The 13,382-nt window shown below is 40.7% G+C and overlaps 1 long non-coding RNA gene across 1 annotated transcript; it reads right to left on the minus strand.

The window, feature by feature from the left end:
* Positions 1-1,104: 1,104 nt before the first annotated feature.
* On the minus strand, positions 1,105-12,008 carry LOC125500344. The gene is made up of 3 exons (XR_007277685.1): positions 10,879-12,008; positions 4,368-4,481; positions 1,105-3,848 (listed from the first exon to the last, which is right to left on the minus strand). It is a non-coding gene; the product is annotated as an uncharacterized LOC125500344 (long non-coding RNA).
* Positions 12,009-13,382: the final 1,374 nt, after the last annotated feature.

Here is a 13,382-nt window from a genome sequence, read left to right on the forward strand (position 1 = left end):
TTATTTTCATCAGAAATAAAACAATCGAAAACGAAAATTTTGTTCGGCGATTTCATTCGTGCGCGAATGTTTCGATTCCGATGACGAAAAGTACGAACGATATCGGAGTTTGTGCGACTCGCGCCACTTTTCACGAGTCACCTGGAAAGGGTCGACGCGAACGACCTTGTTACGCAATGATCAATGCCTAAATCAGAGCGGACAAAAGTTACCATATCCATACGATCACCTCGATAGGAATGTAACGCAAGTGTCGAACGATCAAAATTATTTGACTTTCATAATTAAACTAATTATTATTCAGCCCGCCCGATGGGCCCAGTTTTACCGAAGGTTCCCGCAGAACGTTCCGCATAAAACGATATCGTTCCGAAGTGTCACTTTTAATTACAGCCAATTAGCGATTTTTTTTTTTTTTTTTCTCCTCGAATCAGGATTCTAAAAAAGAAAAAAAATCTAACGAAGCTCGTCAAGGCCTAACGGGGTCTCGAATTATTGACCTCGAAATACGTGGTCCGCTGTGTTTCGTTGAGTTCGATTCGTCCCGGTCCAATTGAATGATAATCGCTGTTTAACACTCGGTCAATATTTTTTTCTCGTTTTCACATTCTTCCATCAATCGTTCAAATATTTTTTCACATTCCTCCGGATCGGCGACTTTCAACCGTACGACTGAATAAGGTAATTTCAGACTTCGCGAGTCGCGAGAAGTTACTTATATATGTACTTATAAGTGATCACCGATAAAGTAATTAACTGAGAATATATTCAACCGTCGACTCGCGGACGCGCGGCGGCTGTTTCAGAAATTCGTACACAATTTGAAGAATTTGTGCATACAAATATTTTAATTATACCGAAGCAAAATTACTTACTTCAGCGTGAATTCGAAGGAAAGAAAACGAAATAAAAAAAAAAAAAAAAAAAACGCCAACTCGTTTTAAAATTGGTAGAAATTTGGCTGAGATTTCTCGTTATGTACGCGACCGAGTTCTCGAAGTAACCCCGACAGGAAACAAGTGGAGAAAAATGAAACCGTTGCCGCGGTACCGAATTTTGATATGTTGTAATTATATTTATGTACGAGATCGCTGTTATTCTTGGTTTCTTTTTCAATCGTTGAAATTACACGCGTTACATAATCGATAAACGAATGTAAAACATACACAGGTTATTATAAAGACTTTCGGAGTGTCGGTAAAATTACCCGGATAGATACCGCGTACACGTCGCTTATCGATATCGAGAACGTATAATATGTATACATAAATAATTAGTGTGTATAATTAGTGAAAGATCGATAAATTTCACGATCATATATACGATCCAGACCTACACCACCTACGTTTACACGTGAAATTTTCGCTCACTCAGCGAAACGAAACCGACGAATTTGGCCTTTGGCTATTTTAATGTCAAAATTGGGACCGATTCTATTTCATAACGATATCGTACAGGCATTGGTATAATGGTATAGGTGTAATACGCATAGGTTCTTTATTTTTTTGTCAAAATATAAAATAACTATCGAACAATTTTAATTATACGGGTAATGCCCATGCGAATACCCAATTACAGGCCGAATGGCTGGGAGCGTTTGAATTTGTATTTGAAATTAATTTGTAGCTATTCGATTATTCATTCAAAAAACTGATTAGGCAAGGACGCCGTTTTTTGAAACGTGTATCTAAAATTCGTGTCAGTTACAATTACGAATATCCACGTCAGGATGTGATACGCCTCAAGGTGTTGCCCTGACTCTCGGGTGTACATGAAAAAAAAAAAAAAAAAGATATTAATTAATAAAACAAATGGGTAAGTTTGACACAAAACGTCAAAAATTCAGTCGTCGTCATCGCGAAACGAAAGCGAGTCTGTATGGCGGTTGTTCTCATATTGTTCGATCACGCAACTGCGATATAATACGTTCGCATGCGATACACAAATTTGAAACGTTGAGAAAAAGAAGAGAGAAAAAAAAAAAAAAGGGAAAAAAAAGGGAAAAAAAATCAACCTGTCACAATCGCTTCAAGGAACTGTTGAAATAAAATTGGTTACTCGAATATGTAACGTTGTACGTATTCGTATCCTCGAGCCAAATATTTAATAAAGATATTTACATAAACGAGGCGGACATCGCATACGTGGGTTTCGTTCAACACCTCAGGTATAAAATTCGATCAGTTTTCGCGGATCACTTCCGTCTCCGTTTTCAGTTCGACGAGAAACTGTTGCAAAATCCCTGCTGAAACACGACGTCGTCGTCCGGAACTTCGAGTATGAAATAAAATTTCGATCGACGAAGCTTTTCATTCGGGACGTACCAAATTATCTCTCCGATTTTTCGTTCGATTTTTTTCTGTGGGGGAAAAGAAAAAAAATCGTGGATCACGAGCTGCCGCCGAACGTACCCTTCGCACGTGATCACGCTCGGATGAGTTACGTTAGCGTCTCACCTTCGTCTCGCGTCTCTTTTTTATCGAACGGTACAATTTGTCGGCGATACGAGGCGTCCCAGACGATCGAGAGATCCCTAAGATCCGTGATCTTGAATCCCGCGCGAGACGATCGAGGACGACTCGCGAGCGAGCTCACCGCTACGCGATGACGCGCTTTTACGACCTCCTCCAGGTGCAACGATCCGTTGTGATGCAACACGGCAATCCGCACGTCGCGGCGTCGCTGACCCCTTCCCGGTGTTTGTATATATGTATATATATATGTGTACGGTACATAAGGTATTTACAACACAACGAAACACAGGCGGCTCCGTCCGTGAAGGATAGTAGCTTTTATGGTACATATATAACAACCGGATGAACTTGAAAACTCATCCGCTGCAAAGAAGACGGCCAAGGCAGATATTCCTTAACGGCTATTCACTTCTGATTCATCGCACCGCCACGTATTTGTTACGTAAAGCGACTTAAACGCTACCGTATTTAACGACGCGGACGTTTGCGTCACTCGCGATTTTCACCCACGTCAGACGAAATGAAAATTTACTTCTTTTTTTTTCATTCTCTTCGACATCTAGAGTCTCCGTTATTCATATCTTCACGACGGCCAAAATTTTCTCAAAATAGGAGAATCAGGGCCATCGGTCGTCTCCCTCAGAATTATCCCGTGACGATGAATTTGCATTTTTGAAGAAAAAAAAAAACCAATGAACTGCACTTCGCTCTGCCCTGGAAAAAGTTTCTTTTTTCTCCTCTCTTCTTCCTTGTAATCGCAGCTTTGAAAGTGGAGTACGGAAAAACGCGAAAATTTAAAATAAAAAAAATCTCATCAAAGACGAAAATCTCGTTAGAGTTGAAAAAAAAAAATTGAAAAATAAAAAAAAAAATAGGAACGTGTTTCATTTTATACGAGTACCTTCGTCCCGCCGGTTCAAGAAGCGGATTCCACGGTGTCTGGGCACGTAACGCGCCCGTGAAGTTCAAGGTCAAATATATCGAGGTGTCGGTTTCACCGTGTATAATTACGTAGGATATATTGTGCACGTATATGGACACGTATGTACACAAGTGAATGTAACAACATTATTGTAATATATATATATATATACGTACTCTTCAGGTTCAGGTGGAAAGTTTACCTGTTTTACACACAATATATAATAATTCCCTGTACTCGTACGTGTGAAACACACGCCCAGGTACTTCGGAAGCGACGCGTACATGCACCTATCTACCGTGATATGTTACACGCATGTGGTTCTCAGACACGCGGGTAAATTATATTTGAAGAAAAACGACGCGATGGCAGAGCTAATTTCTCGAGTGGTTCGTACATGTAATAAATGCGTTCAACCCAGTTTCAGCTCCTTATTGTCTGTAACATGTAATCTGAAAAAAACAAGTGATTAAATTATTAGTTTATCGAATAACACGTCTGGAGAAAATACGGAAACTTCGAGCGTCGATACTTGCGGGCAGGAATTTATGCGCAATCGTAATGAGGGCTAGACAATCGTTTTGACAGAGGTCGTTAATTTTTTTGTGATATTCGTGGGAGGGATTGGTTGGAGGACGTTTCCGTTTCGGAACCCCTGGCGAATTTATAAGTACACGTATCGCGAATTTATAAGTACACAAAATTCACGACTTCATAATTTGAGGTTTTTATTGGTTTGCGAAATGAAAAATGAATAACCAACGTGTCAACACGGTCTTCGGTATCTACGTGTATATATATATATATATATATATATGATAATAATAAAATAATTTACACAGCGTATACACTATAGTTATAACAAATAATAATTACCCGGTAATAAAAGCCGCTAAATTATCATGCGAATTGAATCATGAACCGGGTATACGTATATATAATAGATAATTGGTGGCTTATACATATAATACCTACTAATGCAGTTCGTTGCTGGCGGTACCATTAGGAAATTTATTACCTCGCTGACACCATTCGCATCAACTTTGCCAATTTTGGTGCCAAACAATTTCTGCAAAACTCGTGCCCTGTACAAATGATTAAACAAATTTCTGTATGGCACAAGAATTTTTTTCTCACCGGTCGCTTTTACACATATGTTTTTTTTTTTTGTGTTTCGTATTCTTTTAATTTGTATTTTGTGGCGTTTCGGAACGACTCGATTTCTTACGAACCGTTGTAAGTACGCACATGAGAGCTTTTAAGCGCGGCGTGGGATCGTTTCGCGCGATTTTCTCTCGATCCGTGATGGCAGGGATCATATTCATCGGAAAACTGCCTCCTAAGAATCATACGTACATGGAATCGATGCATAAGATCACATTCACACCTCCATATGCATCGCGCGTTTTCAGGTGAATTGTAAATGCCACCAATGTTACACGGATCGTATAGGATATAGAGCGGGCGTTAACTATAAAACAACGGTAACGACACGCGGCTAATATGTAACGGAATTGTGCCACACCGGGTACGCTTTTTTTCCTTATAATCCAAGTTATGTTATTACCATTTTACTGGCCGCAGCAAAAGTGGAAATTGCAAATTAACTGACCCAAATAACCAATTCAAGAAAATTGTACAACTTCGGTATTGGCACGACTTATTCGGGTGTATCTGACCAAATATTTGAGTATCGCCACTCCGTGCTTCCGAGGTAAAATCTCTGAATCGTTTTGGAAAATTTGTTTTTTTCTCATTTTCGAGACGAGATAGTCGAGAAATTAAGCATAACAATTAACAGGCATGTAGTCGGGAACTTTGAATTAATACTCTTTCACAATAGATAATATTCGATATTTGTTTGCTTTGAATGTTATTTATTTTTTTTTATTCCGTCAACGTACAACGTACCCATGTAACATAATACCGGTCGTAAAATTGGTTTTCATTCTGTCCACTGAACTTTACCGGAAAATAAAATTTTATATTTTCCATCGAACTTATTTTTTTTCACTTTCTAAACACAATCCGTTCGAACGTAGCCAATTTTCCGTTGTGATACCTCATTACGTACGTACGCATGTTAATTGCACAGACGCGTTGAAAAATGTAAACATTATTAATAAACTATAATATAAATATGGGATGGGTGTATAATTGAGGTCTAATTGGACGAATAATTTTTATTCGTGTTTATTTACAATAAATTAATATTTATTATACTAAGCTAACTTTTACGAGGCATGACGAACGGACTCGTAATGCGAATTTTGATCAGTTCGTTGATCACGGATATCGTCTGCTCGTACCTTCCGGTTTTTCTCCTACCGCTGTTCATTCCGCCGTTGTTGTTCAACAAACCATACGCAGGATAAAAAAGAAAAGAACAAATAAAGTCGGAAAAAATATTTCCACGATAATTTCTGTACGGCGTATTGTTGCAAGACGCGGAACTTGATCCTCGAGACTCGCGAGGTCATGGAATGGTATTTAAACGGCGTTACATTCACGCCCGATTCGTGAATCACGATATGAATAAACGGTAAATTATAAATCGTACGCTTTTAGCAATCGGTAGCGACATTGTCGCGGAAAAACCGATTTCACCCCCGTCGACGCCTCGAAATGACTCATCGTCCGACGAACAGGATCCAAATCGTCGAGAATTTTTTCTACAGGGAAAAAAGTAAAAGTGACGGAAAAAAAAAGGAAACGTCGAAAAATGTCTTTCAGTATTTCGTCGAGTTTTTGCGGGGTTTCAGAGGTGAAAAAATTTCACCTTCCTTCGAAAACGTGTCTCTCGTAGAAACGCGATCCGCCGCGATGACAAAACTACGCGAAAACGACTTCCTACAGTTAACGTGTAGTTGGTAACACACGTTTCACATAATGTGTGAGAAAAAGGAAAATGTTTCGACACGAAGCGGAGCAGGAAAATATTAATGAAAATTCCTGAAACCTCCGGAGGACGTTCGTATTCTGCATTGTATCGCGAGGTGTACCTCCCGAGACGTAGCGGGACGATCATTAATTTTTATTCTCCCTCATTCCTCTCTGCCCCCGCCAAAAAAAAAAAAGTGCATGCATCCTTTGTACGCGCGATGGTGTATTAATTTATACCAAACGGAGCTTGTGGATGTAAAATTTATTTCGTATCTTGTAACAACTTTTATGCCCACACGCTATGCGTACGCGGTATATATACGTACGTATAGTTGCGAATATCAACTTTCCTGTCCCTCACATTTACTCACGCCCGATTTCCTAATTTGTGTTATATATTATCGTTAGGATCGCGCGAGTGAGTCGGACGTGGTGGCACCGACGACTCCTTATTATATTATTTTAATTGCGATTCGCTTAGCGCAGATTTCCCCGTCGTAAACTTGCAAGTGCAGAGCTGAGTAGAGCCGATCCACCGTATTTTCCCACATGCGAACACGCGACACTTTTGTCTATTTCACATAACGATGTCTTTTTTCCAATTTTTTTTCTCTTTTTTCTCTCTTTTTTTTCATTTCATTTCATTCTGTTTTCAATTGTTGGCGAAACAGAGGAGAGCGACGCACTTATCAGATACGACGTACGTAACGCGAGTTATGGGTGGGGGTGGTATCCCCGCGATATCTTCTCTTCGTGTTTTAATTAATTAGTGCGCGCGCGTAATATTTTTTCAGATTTCTTCCTGGTTCTTCACGGTTCAATTAATTTGTCAAAAGTAATTGGCAGCGGTGGGCGGATTTGCACCGCAGATTCGATAGCGATTGCCACTTATCACGTGTCAAGGTATACGCGTGCATGTGCATACGTGAATTTTTACAGCAGCTACGTTTATCGATCGATCGTTTAACGATCAATCAAACGCGAAACGACACCTGCGCACAGATTTCCGCGATTGATCTACGTGAAATTTTATTCGATAAACTTTTTTTTTTTTTCTTCTCTTTCGCAAACAAACCGCGACTAGTTGCACCGCGTTCGCAAATCGAACGTGCAATACCTGTATTACCCGTATACTACTCTGTAGCTAATTTATTTTGCGAGTAACAGCGGCACGAGGAAATAAAACCGTATGGCGAATCTAATCGAATTGAATTATAATCACCGCACTGCAGTGTATGCACACGTTTGTCGATTCTCGTTACGAACGTGATCAATCATTGGAATCATTGCGACGAATATTTAAAATTATTTCTGCCGTCCTTGTTTGTTTGAATTTTTTTTATTTCCCATACATTTCCCGATCGGTGCAAAAAAAAATCTCATCGAGATTGTGGGAAAAAAGTGATGCTCGAAGAAATCGCTTCGGACAATTTTCTTCGTCGCTAATGGATGAAGAAGATGGAGAAAAAAAATTAAATGAAAGAAAAATCGTATCACACTTCACACATAAATCGTGTCTCTCTCTCTCGCTGTACAGCTGCAGACGGAAACAAAACTTCTCTGAAATCGTTTCATTCGCATCTTTATTCTTTTTGTACAAATCCTATTAACATAATGAACGCGTTGCGGAGCGGTGATCATTCCTTCATTTCTCTTCCTTCTTTTCGTTTTTTCTTCTTTTTTTTGCTCCTTCCGAAAATACATTACGAAGAATCGGAGTGCTGCACCGTTGCGGAAGCAGATATACATATAGAGGCGTGGTTGCAAGGTTGGTCTATGTAATGATAGAGTTCCCGAATCAACTAGGTCTCTCCGAAGAATCGGGTGTGCGCGCGCGAGGTGTATGAGAATTTTCTTTTTTTTCTCTCTCATTTTTTTTTCGCATGTACGAAATGTGTGCGGTGTACGATAATAGGACTCGCGTAGGTAAGCGCGCCGCTAGGCCTACCTACTTACTCGCACGAAATCTTATTCAGTCGGTTGGCTCGACTAACTGAGATTTATTGCGACTCGGGAACGCATTCTTCTTACGTACAATTTTCAGTATCCCCATAGTAAGCTGTACGTATGAATTAATAATGTGTACACGCGTATACGGACACTTCGGTAGATTGTTAAAAGCGCGCGAAGAAATCATCGCGTGCATTGTGCAATTATTTCGGTCACCGGACCGCGCACGGTGGCGGCATCGCTGCGATAATTCTCGTACACGAGGAATTCGTAATTGTAAAATTTCATCTCATTCGAGTACGCGATACGCACCTACGTCGACGCGACGAAAAATCATGTACGCCGATTTAAGCGGAGCGAAGATCGAAGCAATATCGTTTCGAGTCGAACGCAAGCTCCTGCAGCTCGCGAAGCCTTTTTTTTTTTTTTTTTTTTTCGATAATTTAACTACACATTAAACACGAACATGTGTCTAATTGACTTTGACCCAGTTCGATAAAATTTATGTATATTTCAACGAATAAGTATCCCATGATATCATAACAAAATGAAAGCCAGGTTTGAACCGGCGATTTTAAGATCTTGTATCAAGATAATATTTAACTAGGCGTTATTTTATTCGGAAAGAAAAAATTGGGTGTACGCGAAGCGAAGATAACAATCCAACCGTTCATCACTGTAGTTTATTTATTTGCGGAGGATGGAAGAGAAGAAAAAAAAACCGTTGAAATAATTAATCCGATAATTTAGCTTCTGAAACCGCGATGATTGTTCGAAAATTTTCATCTCATCATCAGACAAAATTCACTCGATCGTGAGTTCGAAGGGAGAGAAGATGAAAAAAACGAGGCGTTGGCGCCTCGGAGCTTCGCGACGCTTTACGTGCGCGTGTGTATATTTCGCGGGTCGTCGACGTCCGCGAAGCGAAACAATGAAGTCGTTACAAACGTCGGGGAAACGAGCAACGACTTTAATCCCCGTGTATACCTGTGTGTATGCACGGTGCTCTTTAGCGGAGAAAGTTATAATACGCGGCTGCAGCGGGTACAACGGAAAACCTGTGCGCGTCCCGCAAATCTCGCTATAATACAACCTCGACTTGTAAGTTGCGGCTACAATACCGCGGCGACTACTGCACAACGAGTCCCCTTCGGTACGAAGAAAAAGAGAAAAATGAATCGACGGAATTCGAGGAGAAAGAAAGAGAAAAATGAAAAAAAAATAAAAAGAAAATAATAAAATGGCAAACGAGTAAATCCAGATGTAGTATGTGAAACGACGAAAGTTCCGCGGATCCATGCAACGGGAATTTCTTCCCGAGAAACTTTGAACTTTGAACTACCCCGTGATTCTATTTTATTAATTCTCCTCATTCCTCCGCGGGAGCGTAAAAACCGTTACAACTATCTGCAATTATGTCACATCGTGTGCGCGAAAAAAAAAAAAAAGGGAAAAAATCCGCGGATAATGATACTTGCGAGACCATCGATCCGACCGACGACTGTGTCCATTGACTTGTAAATCTATTGCGCGGTTCCAGATAATACGTAACCATTGTATAACAGCTGGCTACGTATCGTTCCGTACGTACGTACGTACCGTATGTGAGTTCAAGTTTTTTAGGAATCGATCCGCGCACATTCCGCACGGTCTTACCGCAGAATAGCTGTAACGCGAGCTCAATACCCGTGGACACCAGCTACGCGATTCCGATTGAAAAAAAAAAAAAAATCACCGTAACGTCGATTATGCGCTGAAAATCTGATGGCCGATTAAAATGGCGTTACGAATAATAAAAGAAAATAAAATAAAAAACATAAAGAATAAGAAAGAATTACGGAGCGATTCAGGCGCGTAGGAGAGAAGATTGAGTAAGTGAAACGGTGATTTGCGACGTGGCGTCCGATAAGACGAGAAACGAGATAAAAACGAAAGAAAAATAGACGGATCGAAAAAACCACCTCGGTAACAAAGAAGTAAAAAAGCCAAGTGCTGGTACGTTCGCGGGGAACGTTATTAACATCCGACTTCGCATGTACGATCTCATAAAGGCGTTTGCCCTTAGGTGTGGTCCGGATGTCAGCGTTGAGGCTGCGCGCGGCGTCGTCTCACTCGCGAAGTGCAGCCTTAACAACTGTCATCCTTAATGCAGTCCGCTGTATAATATGCTTCTTATTCGGGGGGGGTGGGTGGGGCGTGGGGTTCGCGTGTTTCTCTCAAGGCACTCGAAAGCGCCGCGCGCGGCGTATCGAATAAAATTCACGAGTCGAACGGTGGTGCTGAAATTCACTCTGCACCTGGGACCCGCGGGCTAAAAGAGACGCGTTGAAGAGCTCGTTACATTAATTACATACACGTATTTGCATATACACAGAGTCGGTAATACCGATCTAACGTGTAATACGTCGGTAAGATTAAGAACGGAAGCTTTTCGGATGCAAGCGTTCTTTCTCATCTTCGTTTTTTTTTTTTTTTTTTTTATTCTGCTTCTCTTACCGACATAATCGTTGAATAACGTTATTACGATACGTCGTACCATTATGACGACAGTGCGCGCCGCACGACCGCGAAGGTCGTTTGAATATTATACGCGTGAAAGAAAAAAACCAAAGAAAAAAAAAACGACAGAATTAATAATAAAAAAATCACCTTCGGAATGCGTTCTAACGTCACCCTCGATTTACCTCATCACTTTTGTACGATATATGGGGTATTCGGTTTCGCTCGTATTAATTGACACCCGGTAATACGGCGTGACGTACCCACACTTAAGTGGATTTCTGTTGAAAAAAAAAAATATAATCAGAGTACTCGTACGACTTACACGGGACAACGATATCTCTAGGTGTAACGTTCTCTCGTACGACGCGTAGGTACGTTAAACGGGGCACTCCGTGTACAATATCGCGAAGCGAGCGTGAGAATTCGAATTCGATGTGCTAAATACTGGGGCATTGTCAATATTTGAAAAGACCTCTCCGTTTGTCCTAAACCACATTGAACGATTTGGATGAAAAATGAAAAAAAAAAAAAGAAGGATCCGTAATGAATTTGACCGATAAAAAGCGTGGGACGCAAACTTCTTCTCCAAGGATTCGGTTGACGCGAGTACCTCCTATTCGTGTCGGATTTTTTACGTAATTAGGTTGTAGCATGTGACGTTGTTCGTGAGTTACACATCTGCACGGGTGTACGTGAAAATGTATGTACGTGCGCAACGAGGTACAGCCCGTGTCCGGATGATATTATAATACTTGTGGCAAGAAAACGTTATTTAGCAACGAGCTACGCGACCAGCCGCACCGCCGCCGCTGTTCAGAGTTAAGTACGAGGAACCCGGGAATGAATCTTATTAGTGAAAGTCACTGGGTGGTATAAAAATGTCGCGATCTATTTACATATCATTGGTCTCGGAGCTTTAAACACACTCAAAGAACGCGGCCGCGCGCTCCCCGAACATATTTGCGTAACGCGTGCGGCTTTATATGAAAGACGCCGCGCGCGCGCGTTAAAATCCGATGTGCGGTGGCTTTGCGGTGATCGACGTACGTACGTACCTTGTTACACATGATATACGCACCTATTGTACCAATAAGCGCGACTTTATCACGTGGCGCGATCGATCGAAGGGTACGTGCGAGATCGGCTACGGGATCGCGATCCTCGAAACATTCGATCGCGAGATCGACGAAATTTCATTTTTAGCGGAGCGCAGCAAAAGCAGATGAACGAGATCCTGTTAATCACGTCGTCAAGTGGGAGTTAACGATCTACGCGCGGCGATCCACCGGGCGATTTTTGACGTTGAATAAAATTTATGGAATCGTCATTTGAATATAAATCGGATAAATTTAAGGCGGTGGAATTATTCGGATGAATATTCGATCGATTTTTCGGTACGAAATACCTGAGCAACTAATTTGTTTAACCAACTCTCCTTTTATCGTAGATATATGTATATAACGTCATAACGACATAATAGGAATGTGAAACGAAAATTGTCAACGTCCCGAGGGCACGATCTGCGGTGAATAATTTGGGTGAAAGACACGTATCGGGTGGTCGATCATTTTTATTCACAGAACTAAAAGTGACCGGAATATACATTTTTTTTTTCTTTCTATTTTTCTCGATCTAATGGGCCTAATTAGTGATTCAGATCTCTTTGAAATCTCTCTTCCTCGATCTATTATATAGAAAGTTCTTACATATCGCCAATACAAATTTTTCGTCGATTGATATGCTGCTTTTTTAAAACCTAATCCGAATATCTTGGGACCGATAGAATTTATAATGGGGAACTTTCCTTCCATCCGAATTCCTTCGTTTTTTCTTTCCTCGTAATCATCATTTTTCTTTTTATCCTGTTTTTTTTTTTTTTCTATCAAACGAGGAAATGACGTGTCGCAGGTACATTAAAGACATGGCAAGCCTGATTACATGAATTACATAAAAGCACGGTGCTTAAATTTTTTTTTTTTTCTTTTTTTTCTTCTCGCACAGATCCAAGATCGGTCATTTGTCGAGTAAATTAATTGCGGCCGGTGCGCGAACGAAATGGCTGTATACATATAATACCGAATCGGTGCTGGTCGAGACCATCGAGTGTTTGCTTTACAGAATAGAAAACGGCGTAAGAAACTTGAGAGAGAGAAAAAAAAAACCACCCGAGATAAAATAGACAAATAATGGTAAAATGAAACAGATGAACTCGCACGTCGGATGAGAACCCGTTTGAACTAACTACGAACACGACTTGAATTACGGCGCATTAACTCTTTAGTAGTGTTTTCCCCCGACGCTCATCATCCTTACGCTTTACACCGCGTTAATCATGCAATTATGCAAATTTTCGGTTTCACGATATACTAATTACAATTACGATCACAAGCGGTGTAGCGGTTATTGTTGTACAGGCTATAAATATAAATTATGAATTTTTCATAGGCGCTACCGGCGAGCCTTCGGATTATCAACAAATTACTACCGACACCGCGCAGCGCGTGCATGCGCCGGCGGTAAAAGCAATTAACTTTCTTTGCAGAAGAATCTTGTGCAATATTTTCTCTCCTCTTTAAACTTTTTTTCCCCCCGTTTTCCTTTCTCTCTTCGCTTCCTCTTCGCATCTCTTGTCCTTCGTCTCGAGTAAAACG

This window comes from Athalia rosae, chromosome 3 (assembly GCF_917208135.1).
Source record: "Athalia rosae chromosome 3, iyAthRosa1.1, whole genome shotgun sequence".
In the NCBI taxonomy this organism is placed as follows: Eukaryota; Metazoa; Arthropoda; class Insecta; order Hymenoptera; family Athaliidae; genus Athalia; species Athalia rosae.